Genomic DNA, 26,306 nt, shown 5'->3' with positions numbered 1-26,306 from the left:
GACTCATCAGACCAAGCAACGTTTTTCCAATCTTCTACTGTCCAATTTCGATGAGCTTGTACAAATTGTAGCCTCAGTTTCCTGTTCTTAGCTGAAAGGAGTGGTACCCGGTGTGGTCTTCTGCTGCTGTAGCCCATCTGCCTCAAAGTTCGACGCACTGTGCGTTCAGAGATGCTCTTAGGCCTACCTTGGTTGTAACGGGTGGCGATTTGAGTCACTGTTGCCTTTCTATCAGCTCGAACCAGTCTGCCCATTCTCCTCTGACCTCTGGCATCAGCAAGGCATTTCCGCCCACAGAACTGCCGCTCACTGGATTTTTTTTATTTTTCGGACCATTCTCTGTAAACCCTAGAGATGGTTGTGCGTGAAAATCCCAGTAGATCAGCAGTTTCTGAAATACTCAGACCAGCCCTTCTGGCACCAACAACCATGCCACGTTCAAAGGCACTCAAATCACCTTTCTTCCCCATACTGATGCTCGGTTTGAACTGCAGGAGATTGTCTTGACCATGTCTACATGCCTAAATGCACTGAGTTGCCGCCATGTGATTGGCTGATTAGAAATTAAGTGTTAACAAGAAGTTGGACAGGTGTACCTAATAAAGTGGCCAGTGAGTGTAGATACATATCTTGAGGGGTCTAGTTTCCAACATAGGGTCACTTATGGGGGTTTCCACTGTTAAGGCACTTCAGGGGCTCCCCAAACACAACATGGCATCCGTTCTCGATTCCAGCCATTTTTCCTTTCAAAAAATCTAACAGTGCTCCTTCCCTTCTGAGCCCTGCCATGCACGCAAACAGTAGTTTTCCCCCACATATGGGGCATTGGTGTACTCAGGCGTATTTGTACAACTAATTTTGGGGTTCACTTTCGTCTGTTACCCTTGTGAAAATAGAAAATTTGGGACTACTAAATTTTTTTGTGTGAAAATTGTATTTTTTCACTTTCACAGCTCTACGTTATAAACTCCTGTGAAGCACCTGGGTACTCAAGGTACTCACCACACAACTAGATACATAAATTGGGGGATCTAGTTTCCAAAATGGGGTCAATTGTGAAGGTTTCCACTGTTTCACTCTTTAGGCACATCAGGGGCTGTCCAAATGTGTCATGGTAACTGCTCTCGATTCCAGCCATTTTTGCTACTTTACTTTCGAGCCCTGCCATGTGCCGAAATAGTAGTTGTCCCCCATTTGTGCACTCAGGAGAAATTGCACAACAAATTTTCATGTTCATTTTCTCCTGTTACCCTAGGGAAATGAAAAATTTTGGGCTAAACTAAAATTTTTGTGAAAAAAATTTGAAGTTTTAATTTTTTCCTTCCACATTGCATTCATTTCTGTGAAACACCTTAAGGGTTAATAAACTTCTTGGATATGATTTTGAGGACTTATAGGGGTGCAGTTCTTAGAATGGTGTGACTATTTGGTATTTTATTAGATAAGGAGAACTTGCGGATAATCTGCGCTGCTGATATCCTATATAATAAAAGCAAATCCAGCAGCTGGATGTATAAGGGTTTGTTTCCACGGTCAGTATTGGCAGCGCTTTGGACGCAGCACATGTCCGCTCCATCCAAAGCGCTGCCGGCTTTTGTACACATGGTGATTCCACATGTGTTTATTGAACCAAGCGGAATCACCGCATCCTATACATTGTATAGGTGACTTTATCTTGCAGAGATGGAGCATCTTCGCAAGATAAATAGACATGCTGCGGTCTGGAAAGACGTGCCGCATGTCCGGTTATGCAGGGAAGCCGGAGGCGTCCCTGCACACATAGTGGAGATGGGATTTCATGAAATCTCCTCCACTATGCTGTAACATCTGGCCGCTGAGAGTAGGACGCTGCACAGGCACACATCGTCCAAACCGCAGCGTTTACTGATAGTGGAAACATACCCTAAGTGATTAAAATATTGTGTATATACAGCTAAATCAGGTTAGTATGACATTATTTAAACACCTTTATCTTCCTTGTATAAAAGCCTATTGCGCTGTCTTTTTCCTACTAGTTTTATCGGCTTTGGTATTTTCTGCTATATAGATCCCCCCCAAAGTCACTTCAAATGTGATACGGTCCCTAAAAAATTGGTTTTGTAAATTTTGAGAAATTACAGATCAACCATTCCTAACCAAAAAAATTAGCTTCAAAAATTGTGTGATGTAAAGTAGACATGTAGTAAAAGTTATTTATTAACTATTTTGTGTGACATAACTCTCTGATTTAAGGGCATAAGAATTAAAAGATTGAAAATTGTGAAATTTTGATAAATTTCCGATATTTTCGCAAATAATTGCAAATCATATTGAACAAATTTTACCACTTTCATGAATTACAATATGTCATGAAAAAACATTCTCAGAATCACTGGGATCTATTGAAGCGTTCCAGAGTTATGACCTCATAAAGTGACACAGGTCAGATTTAAGAAATGAGGTTTGCCATTAACAGGTTTAACAATGTAGAAATGTGTTTAACCCCTTAATCCCATATGACGTACTATCCCGTCAAGGTGACCTGGAACTTAATTCCCAGTGACGGGATAGTACGTCATATGCGATGGGCCGCACTCACGGGGGGAGCGCGGCCAATCGCGGCCAGGTGTCACCTGACTATCGCAGCTAACATCCGGCTCTATGTGCCAGGAGCGGTCACGGACTGCCCCCGGCACATTACCCCCCAGCCCACTGCGTTCAAACATGATCGCAGTGTTCCGGCAGTACAGGGAAGCATCGTGCAGGGAGGGGGCTCCCTGCGTCCTTCCCTGAGGCAATCGATACAAGGCGATGTGCTCACCTTGTACCGAGTGTCTCCTCCCTGCAAGCCCCGGATCCAAAATGGCCGCGGGGCTGCATCCTGGTCCTGCAGGGAGGTGGCTTACCAAGTGCCTGCTCAGAACAGGCGCTGGTAAGCCAGGAGCCCTGCATGTCAGATCGCTGATCTGACACAGTGCTCTGCAAAGTGTCAGATCAGCGATCTGTTACTATACAGTGATGTCCCCCTTGGGACAAAGTAAAAAAAAAAAATTTTCAATGTGTAAAAAAAATAAAAAACATTCCTAAATAAAGGAAAAAAAAAATATTGCTCCCATAAATACATTTCTTTATCTAAATAAAAACAACAAAACAATAAAAATACACATATTTAGTATCGCCGCGTCCATAATGAACCGACCTATAAAACTGTCCCACTAGTTAACCCCTTCAGTGAACACCGTAAAAAAAAAAAAAACGAGGCAAAAAATAACCGCCGAACAAAAAGTGGAATAACACGCGATCAAAAAGACAGATATAAATATCCATGGTATGGCTGAAAACATCATCTTGTCCCGCAAAAAACAAGCCACAATACAGCATCATCAGCAAAAAAATAAAAAAGTTATAGTCCTCAGAATAAAGCGATGCAAAAATAATTATTTTTTCTATAAAATAGTTTTTATCGTATAAAAGCGCCAAAATATAAAAAAATTATGTAAATGAGGTATCGCTGTAATCGCTCTGACCCGAAGAATAAAACTGCTTTATCCATTTTACCAAACGTGGAATGGTATAAACGCCCCCCCCAAAAGAAATTCATGAATAGCTGGTTTTTGGACATTCTGCCTCACAAAAATCAGAATAAAAAGTGATCAAAAAATGTCACATGCCCAAAAATGGAACCAATAAAAACATCAACTCGTCCTGCAAAAAACAAGACCTCACATGACTCTGTGGACCAAAATATGGAAAAATTATAGGTCTCAAAATGTGGTAATGCAAAAAATATTTTTTGCAATAAAAAGCTTCTTTTAGTGTGTGACAGCTGCCAAACATAAAAATCTGCTAAAAAACCCGCTATAAAAGTAAATCAAACTCCCCTTCATCACCCCCTTAGTTAGGGAAACATAAAAAAATAAAAAAAATGTATTTATTTCCATTTTCTGGTTAGGTTTAGGCTAGGGTTAGGGCTAGGGTTAGGGTTAGGGCTAGGGTTAGGGCTAGGGCTAGGGTTAGGGCTAGGGTTAGGGCTAGGGTTAGGGTTGGGGCTAAAGTTAGGGTTAGGGTTGGGGCTAAAGTTAGTGTTAGGGTTGGGGCTAAAGTTAGAATTAGGGTTTGGATTACATTTACGATTGGGAATAGGGTTGGGATTAGGGTTAAGGGTGTGTCAGGGTTAAGGGTGTGGTTAGGGTTACCGTTGAGATTAGGGTTAGGGGTGTGTTTGGATTAGGGTTTTAGTTATAATTGCGGGGTTTCCACTGTTTAGACACATCAGGGGCTCTCCAAACGCGACATGGCGTCTGATCTCAATTCCAGTGAATTCTGCATTGAAAAAGTAAAACAGTGCTCCTTCCCTTCCGAGCTCTCCCTTGCACCAAAACAGGGGTTTACTCCAACATATGGGGTATCAGCATACTCAGGACAAATTGGACAACAGCAATTGGGGTCCAATTTCTCTTGTTACCCTTGGAAAAATAAAAATTTGGGGGGCTAAAAAAACATTTTTGTAGGAAAAAATTAATTTTTATTTTCACGACTCTGCATTATAAACTGTAGTGAAACACTTGGGCGTTCAAAGATCTCACAACGCATCTGGATAAGTTCCTTGGGGGGTCTAGTTTCCAATATGGGGTCACTTGTGGGGTATTTCTACTGTTTAGGTGCATCAGGGGCTCTGCAAATGCAACGTGATGCCTGCAGACCAATCCATCTAAGTCTGTATTCCAAATGGCGCTCCTTCCCTTCCGAGCTCTGCCATGCGCCCAAACGGTAGTTCCCCCCCACATATGGGGTATCAGCGTACTCAGGACAAATTGGATAACAACTTTTGAGGTCGAATTTCTCCTTTTACCTGAGGGAAAATACAAAACAGGGGGCTAAAAAATAATTTTTGTGGAAAAAAAAATATTTTTTATTTTCACGGCTCTGCGTTATAAACTGTAGTGAAACACTTGGGAGTTCAAAGTTCTCACAACACATCTAGATAAGTTCCTTGGGGGGGTCTAGTTTCCAAAAAGGTGTCACTTGTGGGGGTTTCTACTGTTTAGGTGCATCAGGGGCTCTGCAAATGCAACGTGACGCCTGCAGACCAATCCATCTAAGTCTGCATTCCAAATGGCGCTCCTTCCCTTCCGAGCTCTGCCATGCGCCCAAACGGTGGTTCCGCCCTACATATAGGGTATCAGCGTACTCAAGACAAATTGGACAACAACTTTTGGGGTCCAATTTTTCCTGTTACCCTTGTAAAATTACAAAACGGGGCTAAAAAATAACTTTTGTGGAAAAAAAAAAGAATTTTTATTTTCACGGCTCTGCGTTATAAATTGTAGTGAAACACTTGGAGGTTCAAAGCTGTCAAAACACAACTAGATAAGTTCCTTAGGGGGTCTACTTTTCAAAATGGTGTCACTTGGGGGGGTTTTAATGTTTAGGCACATCAGGGGCTCTCCAAACGTGACATGGTGTCCCATCTCAATTCCAGTCAATTTTGCATTGAAGAGTCAAATGGCGCTCCTTCCCTTCCGAGCTCTGCCATGCGCCCAAACAGTGGTTTACCCCCACATATGGGGTATCAGCGTACTCAGAACAAATGGCACAACAACTTTTGGTGTCCAATTTCTTCTCTAACCCTTGGGAAAATAAAAAATTGGGGGCGAAAATATCATATTTGTGAAAAAATATGATTTTTTATTTTTACGGCTCTGCATTAAAAACTTCTGTGAAGCACTCGGTGGGTTAAAGTGCTCACCACACATCTAGATAAGTTCCTTAGGGGGTCTACTTTCCAAAATGGTGTCACTTGTGGAGGTTTCAATGTTTAGGCACATCAGGGGCTCTCCAAACGCAACATGGCATCCCATCTCAATTCCAGTCAATTTTGCATTGAAAAGTCAAATGGCGCTTCTTCCCTTCCGAGCTCTGCCGTGCACCCAAGCAGGGGTTTACCCCCACATATGGGGTATCAGCGTACTCATAACAAATTGTACAACAACTTTTGGGATCCATTTTCTCCTGTTACCCTTGGTAAAATAAAACAAATTGGAGCTGAAGTAAATTTTTTGTGAAAGAAAGTTAAATGTTCATTTTTGTTTAAACATTCCAAAAATTCCTGTAAAACACATGAAGGGTTAATAAACTTCTTGAATGTGGTTTTGAGCACCTTGAGTGGTGCAGTTTTTAGAATGGTGTCACACTTGGTTATTTTCTATCATATAGACCCCTCAAAATGACTTTAAATGTGATGTGGTCCCTAAAAAATATTGGTGTTGTAAAAATGAGAAATTGCTGGTCAACTTTTAACCCTTATAACTCCCTAACAAAAAAATTTTTTGGTTCCAAAATTGTGCTGATGTAAAGTAGACATGTGGGAAATGTTACTTATTAATTATTTTGTGTGACATATCTCTGTGATTTAAGGGCATAAAAATTAAAAGTTGGAAAATTGCAAAATTTTCAACATTTTTGCCAAATTTCCGTTTTTTCACAAATAAACGCAAGTTACATCTAAGAAATTTTACCAGTATCATGAAGTACAATATGTCATGAGAAAACAATGTCAGAATCACTGGGATCTGTTGAAGCGTTCCAGAGTTGTAACCTCATAAAGGGACAGTGGTCAGAATTGTAAAAACTGGCCCGTTCATGCACGTGCAAACCACCCTTGGGGCTTAAGGGGTTAATATTGAAAAACATTTAAAAAATACAAAATGCACAAATGCACAATTCTAATGTCTGAATTTTTGTTATCTATAGGATTCTGGTTTCTGGTCCATGATGAACACATTTTACCAGAGAATTAGTGACATCACATAAGTGTAACACCAGAGGCTGCCAATAGATGGCGCAATAGTTCAACTGTTGTGAACATTTAAGGACCAGATTGACAGCGATACAGATAGCATATATGACACTGAATTTAGCATAATTTTTTTTTAAAGTACAAATAATAAAATATTGTTAGGTGATGACCGTGATCTTAGTCAGTGATTGCTGTTTTAATTGAATTTTCACAACATATTATTGAAAAATTGTATTAGCAATGTGTATTTGCTTTATGGATTAAACCTTATCTTAGTCTTTTATTGATGTTGCACATGGTTTGCATTTACAACTGCAAACCACTGCAGTCTATTTGTACAAGATTTAAGCACCAATCGGAATGGGTACAAGGTAAGTAGGTAGTAAGTTAATGATGGGTGAAAAGGATGGGTCAAGCGTGGGAAAAGTACATGAATAATTGTGCTTATCTATTGCTCAAGGTCTTACAAAAAGTACATAGATTAGTACTTTATAATTATGTTTTTTATACATTGATTGCAGGACTTGGTTTTAAGAAAATCTAGGCAGGGGACCATTGCCTATAATATACAGATATGTTAAGAAGTTTATTAGGAGACTTCAGTTTATTTAATATCCCTTTTGAAGTGTCCTTAAAGGGGTTGTCTGGGACTAAGGATAGGTCATCAATACCTGATCGGTGGGGGTGCGACACCTGGCTCCCCCACTTCTCAGCTGTTCCCAGTGTTTCTCCTTCAATGGTAATTACTCCGTCAACGGTATAGTGGCTACAGACCTGTAATGGAAATTTGCCCTTTGGATTTTGATAGCGCAAAGGTATGCATGTACCCCCACTGCTGCCGATAGAGCTTTGCTTTGCTGCTCTGCAACTGAGCACTTCCAAAGGTGCTGGGAACATTCTAAAACTGACCTGATATTATGAGTTTCCAGGTCATTAGGAGTTTGCAGATACCAAACATGTATAGGTTCTTTTTAATTTCAGTGGTGAAAAGAAAATCCAAAGTTTGTACAAAAAAGTGCCATTTTTCAAGACCTGCATTTTTCAGGATCTGAGGCTGGGTATAGGCTTATTTTTTGCACGCCGAGCTGACATTTTTATTGATACCATTTTGGGGTAGATACAGTGTTTTTATTTCTTGTTATTGCATTTTGTTGCAATGAGGCGGCGAACAAAAAACTGTCATTCTGGGTTTTTGATTTTTTTTTTCCTCATTACGTCGTTTACCGATTGGTTTATTTCTTTTTATATTTTGATATATATGGACTTTCTGGACACATCGATACCAAATATGTGTATTTTTTATTGTTATTATTATTATTGTTTTATTTTGAACAAAGCAAAATGGGGGTGATTTGAACATTTATTTGTTTTTATTTTTCTTTAAATTTTTAAAACTTTTTTTTACTTTTCACTTGCTTCAATATTTTCCTTAGGAGACATGAAGCTGTGATCATCTGAACTCTTGTGCTACAATTAGCAAATGGATGTGCCATTTTTGTGGTGGTTGAGGGCTGGTGTTTTTAGTCTGGGAGGGGGCCAATATCAGCCTGCAGCTGTCTGTTTAGCCATTGCTGGTTAGTAATATTAGGGGGAACGTTACGTAATTTTTGGAGGGCCCAGCTGTGAGCTGATATTAATAGCTTGGAAAGCTTTATGGATATTGGTCCCTTCCCAGAATAACATCATTCCCCAGCTGTCAGCTTTCCCTCAGCTGGTTAGTAAAATAAAAGGGGACCCCATGCCATTTGATTTTCAATTATTTATTTATTAATAAAAAAAAATACATGTACAGTAAGCTCACGGGCAGTAAGTAAAGAATAAATAATACAAAAAAAGATGTGGGGTCTCCCCTATTCTTGGTAAGCAGCACAGGTAAAGCTGACAGCTGCGGGCTGAAGCTTCTAGCTGCCAGTATTATTTTGGCTGGTTATCAAAAATAGAGGGGTCCGACGCCATTTTTTAAACTTAATTAAAAATTAATTTTAAAAACCGGCATGCTGTCCCCCCATTTTTGAAAAGTCAAGCTAAAACAGACAGCTGTGGGATGGTATTCTCAGGCTGGGAAGGGGCCATGGATATAGCCCCTCCCCAGCCTAAAAAAATCAGTTTGCAGCCGTTCTAGAAAAGGTGCATCTATTGTGCTAATTCTGGAGCTTTACTTGCCTCTTCCCACTTGCTCTGGTGCGGTGGCAAGTGGGGTAATATTTGTGGGGTTGATGTCAGCTTTGTAATGTCAGCTGATATCAAGACCAGTGATTAATAATGGACACCCCCATTACTAAGCCCCCAATGTTTAAGCTAAAAAAACACACACAGAAAAAAGTCCTTTTATTGAAATAAACACACAGAAAAACTCCCTTATTTTAAATAAACACTTCTCATATTTTACCCATTTATTATATTTACTATATTCCTCACCTGTCCGCCAATAACCTATATGTCCCACGAAGAGGCTAACTCTGCTTCATCTGGATTGCATGGCTGAGCAGTGGCATAATGCGACCACTCAGCATTGAATTCAGGAGACGCTGAGCCTGAGAACCGCTGACTGTGACCAGCATTAGCCTAAATGATGCTGGTACGCCCAAAGGTGGAGCATGTGGTTCATGAACCCTCTGTGCCACAGACCGGACTTACCCTGGAGGGGCTTGACTAAGCAGCTACCTTGGTGTTCACTGGAGGCTCTAGTGGTGAAGTCAGGCTTGTGCAGCAGGTAGCTGCCAGGTGTTACTCCAGGGCAGTGTCCAGCAGTAGCAGTATATCCCAAGGATCTAAGCCATTTAGTCAGATTCCAGGATAGGGCAGGACAGCCACTAAGTCAGGTTCAGACTGCGGACAGGACGGCCACTTGGGACAGGTTCAGACTGTGCAGTCTTCAGATAGCAGAAGGGATGGACACTGGGACAAATTTAGACTGTGCAGTCTCCAGATAGCAGACAGGATGGACAGTTGGACAGGTGCAGTCTCCAGATAGCAGATAGAACTGCCACAGTGATAGGTTCAGACTGTGCCAACAAGATGGCCACAAGGACAGGTTAGACACACTAGTCTCAGTAAACAGGTCAGGTACCACCGATGAGGTTTCAGGATACAGACACTGCCGAAATGGACACAGGAGCAATGCCTAAATATACTGAACTAACGGGATGGCCTAGGGACGGTGGACCTGGCAACATGCAGTTGCACACAGTAAACCGCCTAACAGTAGCTATAGGTGTTGCTCAGGCATATCCTAATTGGGGATGATGCCTTTTATACAAGATGCCTCCCAGCTATGGGGCTGCAGTCTAGCTTAGGCAGGGTTAACTGTAATGGCCGGCTGAGTTTTGGAGGGGAGACTGACAGTTAGTGTCAAGTTTAGGAAGTAGAGTTCAGTTCAGGACAGTAGTGTGAAGTGTCAGCAGCAGTCTCACGCAATAAGCAGCTAGAGACAACGTGGACCTAATACTCAGGGAAGTGGATTGCCAAAAATACCTTTCTGTGTCATTCCGTCTAGCAGCCTGGGGTTCCATCGAGATGGACATGGGGCCTTGAGCGCACGCAGCTTGTGAAGCTACAGGGAAAGATGGACTCAGACTACATGGAGCGGAAGGTATTGCAATCTGGGTGCACTGCTAGTGATGGAGAAGCTTTCCTAGTGCTAGAGAAGATAGCAAGAGGGACACTCTACCCATGCTGAGAACAAGGTCTAAAGTTGTGTCTGGTACCTGTGGGAAAGATGACAACTTTGGGCCTTATCCTATATGCCTGTTTGTAAAGACTGCCAACTGTCCAGTAAAAGTTTGTTTTTATATAACCTGTGCCCCTGTATTAATTGCTGCCAAGTATCCAGAATAGAAAGACCTGTAGCCAACAGAGGCCTGCAGGCCAGAAGTAAGTGTGATGCACCCCACACACAGCAGCACACCGGGACGGGGGCACAAGTTGTCTGTAGAGTGCCAGAGCGAGTGGGAGCAGAAATTCACCCACCACTACCTCTCATGGGCACTTTACAATTCCATACCCCAACCCTTACTGGTAAGGATAGGTTCACGGTTTAAGGGAAAAGTGGAGGGAGGTGGGGGATAGTATAAAAAGAGGAGGGTGGGGAAAGGGGGGTTTAGGAATTGCTGATAACTTGACAACTATCCCTCTGAGGCAAAAGATGTCTGTAAGGGGCTGCTGTGTTAGACCCTCAAGGCTTCATTTTGCTATATTATTATTATTTATTATTATAGCGCCATTTATTTAATGGCGCTGTACATATGAGGAGGGGTATACATAATAAAAATAAGTACAATAATCTTGAACAATACAAGTCACAACTGGTACAGGAGGAGAGAGAACCTATATACTAAAATTGGTATGATAGTTAATTTCCTTTTGCAAAACATAAGAGGGTTAAGCAATAACTTGAAAAGATATGCAATGTTTAGGTATTTGAAAAGGTTCAATTCTGCAATAATTGGGGTGCAAGAAACAGTGGGGAAAAAAAGTATTTAGTCGACCACCAATTGTGCAAGTTCTCCAGGGGTCTGTAGGTGACCGTATCAGATGTGAAGAGGTAGAAGGTTTGTGGATGTATCCCGCGCTGCCGATTAAAATGCAGGACCAAAGTAACTTCATCCTCAGGAACACAACCACATGTATGATATGATACAGTACTTCTGGTTGTGTTCCTTAGGAAGACGTCACTTTAACTTCAAAACGCATTGAAATAAAAACCACTTTCCTTTATTTGGATATCTTTCGTCCTGCATTTTAGCGCGGATTACATCCACAAACCTTCTACCTCTTCACAGCTTTCTTTTTTAGCAGCCAATGTGGAGGAGAGGCAGCACATCTGAGCTAAGCTTTGTCTCATTACAAACACTTCTTGTAGCTCAGTGCTGTCAGCTCTGCTGCATCCCCTTATCTTACACTGACTGTTGTATCAAAATTCTCAATTCTGAGGTAAAATCTGTATTCAGTAAAGATAGACTTTCCCAGTACTAATATAGGAGGTGACAGTTACTACAGATACCATTCTATGCAGACTGAAAGAGGGAGGAACTAGAGACAGAACTCCTCCTCCATCCTGTGAAAAGGTCAAAAAGTAAAAATAAAGTTTTACAAAATTGTATAAAAAAATGAAAAAAAAATAACTACAAAACAAAATTATACCAATAAATACATATATTAATGTAAAGGCAAAAATAAGCAAACAAAATGCACATATTTGGTATCGGCATGTCTGGAACAACCCAATCTATAAAACTGTCTTACTAGTTAACCCCTTCAGTAAACACCATAAAGTGTCAAAAATGTTGCTTTTTCATCATACCACCAAGCAAAAAGTGGAATAAAAGGCGATCAAACCGTCGATTGTAAATTAAAATTATATTGCTGAAAACGTAATCTTGTCCTGCAGAAAACAAGCCACCACACAGCTCCATCAGCAGAGAAATTAAAAAGTTATAGCTCTCAGAATATAGTCATTCAAAAACGTCTCTTTCTGTAAAAAGATTGTTCTTATAGTGTAAAAGCGGTAAAACATAAAAAAAAGTGCCCATATTTAATATCACCGCATCCAGAATGACCCGATCTATAAAACTGTCACACTAGTTAACCCCTTCAATGAACATGGTAAAAAAAAAGTGGCCATAAACTATGCTTTTTCATCAAACTGCAAAACAAGAAGTGGAATAAAACGCGATCAAAAAGCCCAACAGAAAAAAAAATGGTAGCACTAAAAATATCATCTTGTCCCACAAACATACCATACAGCGCTATCAGAAAAGAAAAATCTATAGCTCTCAGAATACAGCAATGCAAAAACAATTCTTTTTTTTATAGAATAGTTTTTATTGTGATGAAGCGGCAAATCATAGAAATAAGACATAAATGTGGTATCTCTGTAATTATACTGACCCGAAGAATAAAGCTGTCATATCAAAAGTGAACGGCATTTAAAAAAAAAAAAAAACATTCCTGTATTGCTTGTTTTTTGTTAATTATTCCTCCCAAAAATTGGAATAGAAAGTGATCAAAAAATATTATGAGCCCGAAAATTATACCAATAAAAACTCCGACTCATTCTGCAAAAAATAAGCTCCCATTTGGCTCTGTAGGCAGAAATATAGAAAAATTATACCTTTCAAAATATGGCGCTGCAAAACCTTGTCTTTACAAAAAAAAACATCTTTTAGTGTGTGACAGTAGCCAAACATTAGTATCACTGTAATCGTACTGACCCAAGGAATAAAGCAGTCTAATCACTTACACCATATGAGAGACAGCATAAAAAAGAAATAAAACCAATTCTTGTCCTGCTATTGATTTAGATTACCCCAACAAAATATCCAGCTAATTCTGTACTCCTAAATCTAATAACCCCCTCCTTTTGAGCCCCAGTGTGCCTAAACCACATTTAGCATCCACATGTTTGTCAGTAGTGTAGCTAGTGATGAGGGTTCACTTAATTTACAGGGTGTAAGTCTCCAGAAGCGTAAGTTGGGCACAATGTACGGGCACTACAGTGTACTTGCATTACAACTTACTGGGCACTACAATGTACTGGCACTACAATGGCAGATTTGCAATTTTCACTCAACAACATCTATTGCTGTCTGTTTCATGGAGTCAATATCATCACTTCACACCTATAGATAAATTCCCAGAGGAGTGTGATTTCCAAAATTGGGTCACTTGTCGGGGGGATTCTGCAGTTCTTGTACTTAGGGGCTCTGTAAATGGAATCCGAAACCTATTTTCTGAAAATCTGTGCTCCAAAAGTAAAATAGCACTCTTTCTCTCCCAAGTCTCACCGTGTGGCTAAGCAGTACTGCGCAGACAGATATGGGGTACTGTCATGTTCAGCAGAAATTGTGTGACACATTTTTTGCCATTTTTATCAATTTCCAAGTGTGAAAATGTAAAATCTGGAGACTAAAACAAAATTTTTGTAGTAATAGTGTAATTATTTTTTCTTCACAGCCCAATGGTATAAGGTCCTGTAACACTTCTAGTTTGTCAATATGATCACTGCACCCTTAGATTAATTATTTTATACATTTACATATATAGTAAAATGGGGTCACTTATGGGAGGGTCTTTCTGTTCTGGCACCTCAGGGCCTCTGCCAATGTCACATGGCACTCACAAACCATAGCAGCAAACTTTGCAACATAGTAAGGTGCTTCTGAGCTTTGTACTATGCCTCAAAAGTAGTTTTTAACCACATATGAGGTATTGGAGTACCTAGGAGACATTGCATCACAAAATGTACCATTCGTTTTCTCCTGTCTACCCTTGTGAAAATGAAATATCTGGGGCTAAAGCAACATTTTTGTGGCAAGAATGTAATTTTTTTATTTTCACGGCTGAACGTTATAAAATTTTGTGAAGCACCTGTGGGTTCAAGGTGCTCACCAGACCTTCAGATAAGTTCCTTATTGGATGTAGTTTCCAAAATCCAAAATGAGGTAACTTGTGGGGGTTTCCACTTTTTAGGCTCATCAGGGGCTCTCCAAATGCAACATGGCGACTTCAGACCATTCCATCAAAGTCTGTGCTCAAAAACATCGCTCTGCCATTTGGAGCTTGAAGTGTGCCCAAACAGTAGTTTCTCACCACTCTTGGGGTATCAGCATACTGAGATGAAATTGCACAACAAATTTTGAGGTCCATTTTCTCCTGCTGCTCTTGCGAAAATGAAAAACTTGGGGCTAAAGTAACATTTTTTGGGGGAAAAATCTTCATTTTCATGGCTCTACATTATCAAAATCAGTGAAGTACCTGTATCCGCTAGATACATTTCTTGAGGGGTGTAGTTTCCAACAAACATCAAGAAGGGGTGTAGTTTCCAATATGGGGTCAATTGTGTAGGGTTTTCATTGCTTAGGCACGTTCAGGGACTCTACAAACTCAGCATGGCATCCACTATCTATTTCAGCCAATTTGCACTCCAAAAGTCAAATGGCGCTCCTACCCTTCCAAGCTCTCCCTTGTAACCAAACAATAGTTTACCACCACATATGGGCTATCGGCGTACTCAGGAGAAATTGAACAACAAATTTTGGGATTCATTATCTGCTGTTACCCTAGTGAAAATTAAACATTTGGGGCTAAACATCATTATTTGTGGAAAATCTTAATTTTCATTTTCCTGGCTCAACGTTTTTAAAGTCTGTGAATCACCTGTGAGTTCAAGGTGCTCACCACATCTCTAGATAAATTCCTTGAGGAGTTGATTAAAAATGAGGTCACATTTCACTGTTTAGGCACACCTGAAGCTCTACATATGCAAAATGGCATCTGCTATCTATTGCTGTCAATTTTGAGCTCCAAAAGTAAAATGGCGTACTCAGGAGAAATTGCACAACAAATTTGGAGGTTTGTTTTCTTTTGTTACTCTTGTGAAAATGAAAACATTGGGGCTAAAGCAGCATTTTTGTAGGAAAAATGTGTTTTGGTTTTTTTTCATTTTCAGGGCTCAACGTTAGCAAATTCTGTGAAGCACATGTGGGCTGAAGGTGCTCACCATATGTCCAGATTAATTCCTTGAGGGGTATAGTTTGCAAAATGGTGTCACTTGTGTGAGGTTTTCACTGTTTCGGCATATCTAGGGCTATGCACACGAGACATGGCATCCACTATCTGTTCCAGCCAATTTTGCTCATCAAAAGTCAAATGGTGCTTCTTCCATTCCAAGCTGTGCCATGTCCCAAGCAATAGTTTTCCACCACATATGGGATATCAGTGTACTCAGGAAAAACTGCACAGCAAATTGTAAGGTCCGTTTTCTCCTGTTGCCCTTATGAAAATGAAAATTCGGGTCTGAAGCAGGATTTTTGAGGGTAAATTTGGTATTTTTTGGTATTTCCTTCTACATTGCTTTAATTCCTACATAGCACCAAAAGGGTTAATAAACTTTTTGAATGAGGTTTTGAGCACTTTGAGGGGTGCAGTTTTTAAAATTGTCTCACTTTTGGGTATTTTCTTTTACATAAGCCCCTCAAAGTCACTTCAAACGTGATGTGGTCCCTACATACATGGTTTTGTGAATATTGTTTTAACCCTTTAACTTTTAACCCTCCTAACTTCCTAACAGTAAAAATAGTTTCAAACTTGATGCTGATGTAAAGTAGACATAGTAGATGTTATTTCTTATCTATCTTGTGTGATATAACTATCTAGTTTAAGGGCATAAAAAGTAAAAGTTTGAAATATGCAAAATTTGGTGTCAAATTTTTGGTGTTTTCACAAATAAACACAAAAAATATTTACCTAAATTTACCACTACCATATAGCACAATGTGTCACGGAAAAAACATTCTCAGAATCACTGGGATACGTCACGTGAACCGTTCCCGAGTTATTACCACATAAAGTGAAATTCAAGGGAAAAGAAATAGGGTCACTAGGGAGCGCTGTGAGGGTCACAGTTAAAATTGAAAGCAAAAGGTCCACCGCAGCTCCAGCCGTTAACCTTCTAGGAGGATACAAAATGCAGTAAAGAATAGTAATACTGGTCCTAGGAGCGCTGGAAATGAGACCAAAACAAGGATTTTAGTGTTGAACCACAACGCGTTTCAATGGTTAAACCGTCTTCATCAGGTGGAACTTGGTTGTTCAACACTAAAATCCTTGTTTTGGTCTCATTTCCAGTGCTCCTGGGACCATTATTACTATTTTTTACTGCATTACCACATAAAGTGACACTGGTCAGGAAGGTGAAAAAAGGTTTTGGGGTGATGGGGTTAAAAAGTGTAAGTAATCACTCTCAGTTCTGCTCTGATCCTAGCACTTTGTAATCACAAACAACTCTGCAGTGATATCAGACAAAATCAGACTATCATTACACATTTCAGACAGGAGAAAGCCTGTTCTAAACCATTGTTGGGGCATGTTCTTTTTCCCCTATATGATTACTCCTGCATAAGATTGGTCTATCAAAGATTTTTCTAAGTTTTACTTAGCTTTGAAGCCACCAGTTCATTATGCCCTAACTAGTGAAACATCCTCTTCAAAAGATTATTCCCAATATTTAAAAAAATGGTCTCATAATGATCTACATTCATTTTTATAAATGATTTCAAATTTAAGTAACTTACAAATTTTGGACATATGTCAGAAACTAAACTTTTATCCTGACTTGACCCTCTCCCACTCCACCAATGCCCAACCTTCTTGTCTCTTTTTACCCACTTTTGCCTTTGAAAAAGTCCTCCCTCAGTTCCAATGGCTTAAGTCAAGCATGCAGAGGGTTTTTTTTGTTACTTGTCTCCATAGGCTACAATCATAGCTTTATACTATGTTTCTGTGCTACCTTATTCAGGCAGAGCACTCTCATGTTCATCTCCTTCACTCAGGCAGCACACTTAGCTGCATGTTCCTTCACTTAGGGTATATTTCCATGTGGCGTATTTGCTGCAGATTGGACGCTGCGTACAGCTGCAGCATCCAATCCGCAACATCCAGATGTTACAGCATAGTGGAGGGGATTTTACGCAGACTTGCGTATACGCACATGCGGCGTGTCTTTATAGACTGCAGCATGTCTATTTATCTTGCGCAGGCGCTCAATCTCCGCAAAATAAATAGCACCGTTCTATGTTTAGGATACGGTGATTCTGCATGTGTTCAATGAACACATGTGGAATTACCGTGCGTACAAAAGCTGGCAACATACCCTAAGGCAGTTCGCTCTCCTTCAGTCAGTTACAGTACCTCACGTACAATATTTAAGCTGCTTTCTACCACAATTTGCCTGTGCTTTTGCAAACCGGCACTGATCAAATGTGAAAGCCACTTGGTTATATTCATAGTTTTCTGAGCTTACTTCCAGCACTCCTCAACTGTAATGGCGCTTCATGACTCAGTTGTGCAGCACTGACATTTGGCTTAGAAAGCAGCACTGCTGCATATACAGTATATAATTACGAGAAGTACATAAATGAGTAATAAGTCTATTATGTATAATTATCTGAATTTTATCAATATTAATGAGTCTATTATGCATGAGGAAAATAACTATTATTGCATTGATCTACTTTGAACTTATGTAGTGAATGATATAAATAATGGATGTGGAATATTGCAGGCTTCACACATTATTTACTAGTGTGACAGAGGAGAGAACAGAGTGAGGGGCCTGCAGCACTGAGTTGAAGCAACATACTGATAGGAATTGTTAATGTTAGCAAATAGCAAGAGGACTTCCCATTCAGCTCTGTTATGCTGGATGCACAGAGGGGCAGATGGAGATGAAAAAAGATGACTAAGTACAAGAAAACCAGTGTTGGGCTTGGTGTGTATATTGCCAACAGTTGTGCTAATACTGTGCTTTGTGAAAAGTAATGTGACCACGAGTATCTCTATCTACCTTTACTTCTCTTATAGACATCACAGAATCGATAGACATATTAATAAAGTGCAAAGGATAAAAAAAGGAAACAAAATAATAAAAATATCTCAATTAGTATCAAAACGTATCAAGTATGAGTGCCACTGAGAAATACATGCACTTGCATCTTGGCATGCTACTAATGGGGATATCAATGATTGGCTAAAGAGTGTTCTGCCATGCTGAATGTACTTAGGCATGCAAATCATCAAGATTCACTGCTTGCAGATTCCTTTACAACTTTCAAGCAATGATGTCCCAGATGTGATTGATGGTAGGTATATCCAGAGACGCTGGGGTCATGGTAGCACATTTAGGTCACAGTGGTACAAACAAAATGAGGCCTGGTATTGTTTTTTTTGAAAAATGACTCATAGGACACTTTGGACAAATGGATGTACAATTTGTTCGACTGCTAAATAAATGTAATGCTGAGCTATAGCTATACCTGTGTACCTGAAATAAGGACTACAGGTGTCCAGCTACCCTACATTATGTTACCCCATACCATAATCCCATGCAGGACTGCCACCAGGAATTACAGGGCCCCATACTCGCAAAATTTTCGAGACCCCTTGAGACTGTTCCCAGGCTCCACCCCAGCTCCGCTTCCACCCGAGCTTCGCCTCGATAGTCCCACTACCCGCTCTTGGAAAAACTAAACTTCTGCACCAAGTCCTTGCCAATCACACATTAACAGTTCCCATTGAACACCATATCACATACATAGCCATCAACTTTTGATTAGGGCAAAACATTTTTTTAAGCCTGCCACCACAACAAGGTAGACTCTTTGGCAGCACCTTACTCTACTCTAACCTATTAAACATTTTTAAAAATATCCAATTCTATTTTGGGGTATATTCCTTATTTTTCCTTAAGGGAATGTGTTATATACATTTTTTTAAATAATCAATAATACCACATAGAAGGGACAACTGTAGTTACACCATGATGACCAGATCACATATTACCATCACATAATGACCGAATAATACCACATACAAGGATCAAATACAGCCACAACATGACCAGATCACATATTGCTACCGTATAGTGACTGAATACCACAATACTGATTATTATTTTAAAAAATCCACAATACTAATATTACCATAAGTGCCAATATACACAGGGGCTCTGTATATAGTATACAGTGTATAGCGTAAGTGTACAGGTAACACACTGACTCACCAGTGACATTATACACACAAGCTCTGTATATAGTATACAGTGTATAGTGTCAGTGCACAGTCAACACACTGGCTTATTACACACAGCAGCTCTGTATATGGTGTCAGTGTACAGGTAATCAGTGATCACAAGTGACATTATACACAGGATGTTAAGGATAGTGCTTTGACAAGCACGACTACCAGGAATCTTGAGTAATGGTCCACTATTGTCAGAGCGTAGGTGTAGCCAGTCCTACTGAGGGCCAACTTCACGTGATCCAAAGCTACCAGTTCAAGCAGTTGTTTGGTGACTATGGGCTGTAGGGGAGTCCTCTGGCTGTTATGGTCTTTCCTGCACAGGCTGCAAGGGCCACATTCTCGGCACCACCTTTCAATGGCTTTCCTCATGCCAATCCAGTAGAATTTCTCACGAAGTAAGACCTCCAGCTTCTTTCCCCTGAAGTGTCCTGCTCCATTGTGGTATGCCTCTAAGACCATTGGCGCATTCCGCTTCGGGACTACTACTTGCCAGACCAGTTCAAGTGTGCGCGAGTTGATATTGCTCTGACACAGCTTACCCTCATAGATGAACAGTTTGCCCATCTCCTTCCACAACTGTTGGGTTTTTTGTGGAGCATCTGAACCAGGCTGCGAATCAGATTGTGTCAGCAATTCCTTTACCAGGCGGACTGCCGGGTCACTACCCTGTGTCTCTGCCCATCTATGATGGGGCAACGGTTTAAGCGTGGCCTCTTGCAAGACATAGCACTTGTTCCTAATGCAATGGAAGCACTGAGCCGCCTCAAGGAGGTGGAAGGCTGGTAACTCGATTTCTTCTAGCTCTTCTGGGTCTTCTCCCTCATCTGGTAAATTAGGCATCCTGGACAGCGCATCAGCATTAGCGTTCTTATGCCTCGCTCGGTACTTGATGTTAAACTCGTAGACAGCTGGGCCATCCATCGCTGTTCCAATGCACCTAGCCTTGCCAGGTAGTGTTTGAATCGCTCGGTCACAACCCAGACTATGGCGAGAAACTCCAACTTAAAGGAACTATAGTTGTCGGGGTTCCTTTCAGTGAGAAGAAGCTTCCTGCTGGTGTAGGCAATCACTCTCTCTCTGCCTTTCTGCACTTGTGACAGCACTGCTCCTAATCCCACGTTGCTCGTGTCCGTATAAAGTACAAATTGTTGGTCATAGTCAGGATAGGCCAGGACTTCATCTCCCGTGAGAGCCAACTTCAACCGAGTGAAGGATTCTTCCAGCCTGCTGTTCCACTCGAATAGAGGATTCTTGTTCTTGGCCTTCTTGGATTGGCCCACTAGCAGGTCTTGCAGGGGTGCGGCTATCTTGATGAAGTCCTTGATGAATCTCCGGTAGTAGCCTACCAACCCAAGGAACTTCCGTACTTCAGGAATGATGTTGGGTTTTCACCAGTCCCTGATAACGGTGACTTTGTCAGGATCTGGTGAAACGCCTTCCACACTTACCTAGGTACTGCACCTTGGGCTTCAGCATGTGGCATTTAGGCAACTTCACTTTCAAGCCAAGGTTGGATATCGCTTCAAACACCTCAGCTAGGTGCTTCAAGTGGTCTTCATAGGTCTTGGAGAAGACGATGACATCATCCAGGTACAACAGAACGGTTTCAAAGTTTTTGTACCCGAGGCAACACTCCATCATCCTCTGGAATGTCCCTGCTGCGTTACAAAGGTGGAGAAATAGTTAGCAGATTTCAGTGCAGCTAAGGATTCCTCAATTCTGGGTAACAGGTAGGCATCCTTATGTGTAATGTAGTTAATCTGTCTATAGTCAACACACATCCTCATTGTACCATCATTCTTTCTAACAAGGGCTAATGGAGCTGCCCAGGGGCTATAACTGTTTCTGATCACCCCAGCCTCCGTCATCTCCCGTAACATACCCTTGGCACATTGACAGTGAGCTGGAGGTACAGGCCGGTACCTCTCTTTAATAGGTAAATGATCCCCGGCAGGATATGGTGTTGAACCCCTGTTACCTGCCCAAAGTCAAGAGAGTTTTTGCTAAAGACCAGCTCATATTCTTGGACCACCCGGTAAGCCCCATGCTTTTGGTGCAAAGGGGTAGATCAGTGCCTACGTGTATCTTCTGACACCAATCTTCTAACTGCCCCTCAGAGCCATTGTCTTCCACCTGGTCAGATGGAAGCAAGAGTTCTACTGCCTGTATTGGGTTGTTATTTACAGTGAACAGCTTAGCAAGGGTGGCATATCGGGGTAAATGGACCTCTTTCTCCCCACAATTCAAGATGCATATAGGTACCCTCCCCTTGAGGACATAGATTACCCCCTGACTGTCAGGACAGTGGGCCTACTATGTGAGTATACAAAATAAACAAAAGTTGGCCTAGCCATTAATGGCACTTGCACATGAAATACTATACCTATAAATACATAGGAAGCATATGTCAGGTTAGTTAAAAATTACAAGAATCTTTATTAAACACTGTAGAACAAACACTTAAAAAATATTTTTATGTTTTTCAGTGGGTATACACCAAATGGATCTGCAAACACAGGAATATTCTTGCCAAAATATATTTGTACAATACTATTTTCTTTTAGATAAGTTGGTCTCTTGCAGCTAAGTTAGGACAGAGGAGGAATCAACATCAATAAAATCCAATTTTTGAAAAAAATGTTCATGTGGTTAGTGCTTTTAACGTTCGACGTACGTACGTAAACATAGGATTTTCCAATAAGTAATGACTCCCTACATCACTAGACTACTTAAAGCAATACATTCAAGCGATTTAATGATATTAAAGGAGGGTCAGTAAGCCATTTGTGCTAGTCTATTCACCAAATAACATCCAACAAAGCAGGGCGAATCACATAGTACTGAGAGAACCAAAGAACTAAAAGGCACACTCCTCATACAAAACCTTATGCACCCTTCACATGATAATAGTGCTGTTTTCAGTGCTTGCTAGTGCTGCATACAGTTCTATGTAGTATTTGTACCAGAGTATAAACAGCGGAGTACACAAGTTTAAGGTGCATAGTGCTATTCTCAGAAGAGGCAATTTGCATATTTAATTTCCCAGAGGAGCATTGTACGGCAAATAAGCCTCCTTACCTTGACAAGCCAGAGATGGTATGTCACTCTCCATAAGGAGAAACGTTACCCCTTAGACCCCAGTCCAGAGCCTCTCGCCTAGCCAAATCAGTTCTCATGCTTCGCACTGACGAGGGCCAACAGCCCGAAACACCGTGTCTGCGAATTGAGATACTGATTTGGCTTTTATCCTAAGTCATATTGCACGACTCGTTAGAGGGTTGATTGTGACTTGTAGGATCGCTACTTCCAACAGGTGGTGCTATAGAGTTAAGTCCTCTTTTTCTCAGAAGAGGCAATTTGCATATTTAATTTCCCAGAGGAGCATTGTACGGCAAATAAGCCTCCTTACCTTGACAAGCCAGAGATGGTATGTCACTCTCCATAAGGAGAAACCATATCCCTTAGACCCCAGTCCAGAGCCTCTCACCTAGCCAAATCAGTTCTCATGCTTCGCACTGATGAGGGCCAACAGCCCGAAACACCGTGTCTGCGAATTGAGATACTGATTTGGCTTTTATCCTAAGTCATACTGCACGACTCGTTAGAGGGTTGATTGTGACTTGTAGGATCGCTACTTCCAACAGGTGGCGCTATAGAGTTAAGTCCTCTTTTTCTCAGAAGAGGCAATTTGCATAGTGCTATTCAGTCATGTGTGACAAAGAGGAGAGAAAAAGTACTAAATAATACATAACCTGGCTGCAGAAAGCTCTCCTAATGGGTGGATGATCTCCGGCGGGGATATGGTGTTGCATTGTGTAATACAGTGACTCACCAGTGACGTCTCTAGTTGAAGTCCAACATCTTTGCTTTTCTTCATTCAGCGCAGAACGCCATCACTTCCTCCAGCCAGGACTCATCTCTGCAGAAAAAAATACACAGTTATCTAGAGCACATTTGCAGCACCCCAGAGTCCTGGTCGTTGCAGTAATGTCGCTCTGCCACTAAGGGGAGTGATGTTACGTCTGATTGCACTAAAGGAGTTCACCTGACCAGGTATCACATACACACTACACTTCACACTCCGGCCACCAGGGGGAGTGGTTCTATCTAGTAGGCCACTCCTCACGCTCTGGTAAAACTGGGGGTTGGACAGGAAGTTAGGGAGAAAGCAGCCCGGGAGAGTTCGGGAGAGGACCTGTCAGGGGTGGGATCCTGACAGCGGCCTAGCGAAAAGGACAGATCGTTACGGAGCCGTGCTTGAGTGATATAGCGGCAGGCTTCTTAGAAAGGACACGAAGCGAGGTTTATTGTGGAGAAGTGAGAAGCGAAATCACAGTACAAAGGAGAATAGAACCAGTAGGAGTCGTGCCTTAAGATCGTGGCAACATCCTACTGAGGCGCATAGCCGGTGGCCGGGGCACCGAGGAAGTAACAGACTCCTACGCATTACTTCGAACTACGGCAGGACAGTTAACTTCAGGTTGGTTGTCTCACCCCTTTACACCTAACGAAGACAACGGAGGCAATTGTGGGAGAGGGGCGTCTCTAGGGTCCCAGAATAACTCTAGGCCTACCCCGTCATACGGGTGCGTCCTAGCCATATCATCTGGGGGACGGAGAGAGAAAGAACATCAGACACAGACACAACAGTTGTGTGGACTATCCCGTGGTGGTCAGCAGGGAGGTACTACAACACACAGGCGCTAGAAGGTAGGCACTGATTTCCACCTGCAAAGGGAACTCTGGATGCGCCTTCGGACCGGCCGGTCTCAGCCAGCCCTGTTAGCAGTACTCTGGATTGCGGACCCTGAAGCCTTCAGTAAAGAGGTAAAGAGACTGCAACCCTGTGTCCTCGTTATTCATCGCACCTTGCACCACGCACCATCATCACACCTTTCATTGGACGCCCTTTAGCAGGGTCACGGACCGGGTCTAGCCACCGTGACAACCCCAGGACTGAAACTGAGAGGCCCGGTATCGAGTACCCTGCGGCCCTGCGTCTGGGGGCGCTCCACATTCCCCACTTTTTCACCAACTTCTACACAACGCCAGATGAAGAAAAAAGCAACATAGTGCTACCATGCACAGTAGCATGACCCCCTCAATTCATCATTTGTTCTCCCCCACCTTCAATTCATCACCATTTGCTGTCCCCATCCCCAGTCTCAATTAATCTTTATTTTCTGTACCGCATCCCCCACCACACAATCTCTATCATTATTTTCTGTACCCTATCCCCCAGTCTCAATTCATATGCATTTGCTGTCCCCATCCCACTCTCAGGTTAATCATTGTTTGCTGTTCCACCTGCCTCAGTCTCAATTCATAATCATTTGCTTTCAGACACCCCCAGTATCAATTAATTACTTGTTGTAGCCCATCTCCCAGTCTCAACTCATAATCATTTGCTGTCCACCACCCCCAGTCTAAATTAATCATTATTTGCTGTCCCAACCCCCAGTATCAAATCATCACCCTTTGCTGTACCCGATCCCCAGTCTCAATGAATCACTATTTGTGGTACCTCACCCCCAATCTCAATTCATCAGCATTTGCTGTACTCCATCCCATCTCAATTCATCATTATTTACTCTCTCCCACACTCCAGTCTCAAATCATAATCATTTGCTGTCCCCCATCCCCCATCTTCAATTCATATTCATTTGCTCCCACCCTCCTCACACTCATTTAATTCATTTTATATAAAAAAAAAGTTTTTCATACCTACTTCTCAGACCGTCCCCCCTGCAGGCACAGCTCCACTTCTGCTGTCCTCTTGGCGAGAGGCGAGCGTACATGCCGGCACATACGTGATTATGTAATCGCATAAGCACTATCACCATTGCATTACAGAAGACATGGAGGGTGCCCTGAAGCTGCATGGCTGTTATGTATTGATGGCTGTGCAGCACCAAGCAGGACAGTACATTATACCTTGGGGCCCGGTGAGCCGAAGCACAAGAAGAGGGGAGGCCCAGACTGGGCCCAGGCCTCCCCCTCTTTCTGCTCAATGAGTTCCATACAGCAGTAATGGTAGTTATATGCTGATGGCGGCCCTGATCCAGGAGTAAGAGAAGTGTGAAATTCCCTCGCGAAAGCCTGTTCATGCTTTTCCCCACATACCGATCAGACAAATATCTGGCAATCATTGCATCCAAGACAAAAGTAGGACTCATAACTGAAGAAGATAGACATCTATTCCAGCCTCCATAGTCATCTTACTCTGCACCATGATAGCCTTTTGGAGTAGTGATGTGAGGTCAATACAATACTGGTACATTGATGTCTGGCTCGTAGCCTAATGTCATGCAATTGCCTTTTGACGGTTCTTGTAAATTCTCTTTGACACCTTAGTCTTGGTAAGTGACATCTGACATTCTAGCTGTGTAGAGGTTTGCCTCTGTGCACCTCTTACTGATATTCTAATTTATCATTGTTCTATCAACCACTGGAAAACACAATGTTAAACAGTTCTGACATGTCGTCATATGTGCATTGCAATCTGCTTAAGGGTAAGTTCACACAGGGCGTTTTTGCTGTGTTTTTTATGCTAATTTTCAGCTGCTTTTTACAGTCCCGGCAAATAGGGTTGAGCGACCTTTAGTTTTTTAGGGTCGAGTCGGGTTTTGTGAAACCCGACTGTCTTAAAAGTCGAGTCGAGTGTAATCGGCCGACCACCGTGAAAAGTCGGGTTTCGGCCAAAACACGAAACCCAATGAAGAAATTTTTTTAATATTTGTATTATTTTATTATTTATTTTTTAAATCTCTCTCTCTCTCTCTCTCTCTCTCTCTCTCTCTCCCCCTAAACGCTGATTTTCCACATCGCTCCCAGAACGCTCATTTTACACTTTGCACATCGCTGTAATGCACGCGAAAAAAAATGCCTGTTGTTGTGTACGCCCCCTAACACCTACGTCAGCACTCTACCGCTCCTTCATTGGCTGCAA

Source organism: Ranitomeya variabilis, chromosome 5 (assembly GCF_051348905.1).
Source record: "Ranitomeya variabilis isolate aRanVar5 chromosome 5, aRanVar5.hap1, whole genome shotgun sequence".
NCBI lineage: Eukaryota > Metazoa > Chordata > Amphibia > Anura > Dendrobatidae > Ranitomeya > Ranitomeya variabilis.
The sequence above is the reverse complement of the archived record's forward strand: the minus strand, read 5'-3'. Positions refer to the sequence as shown.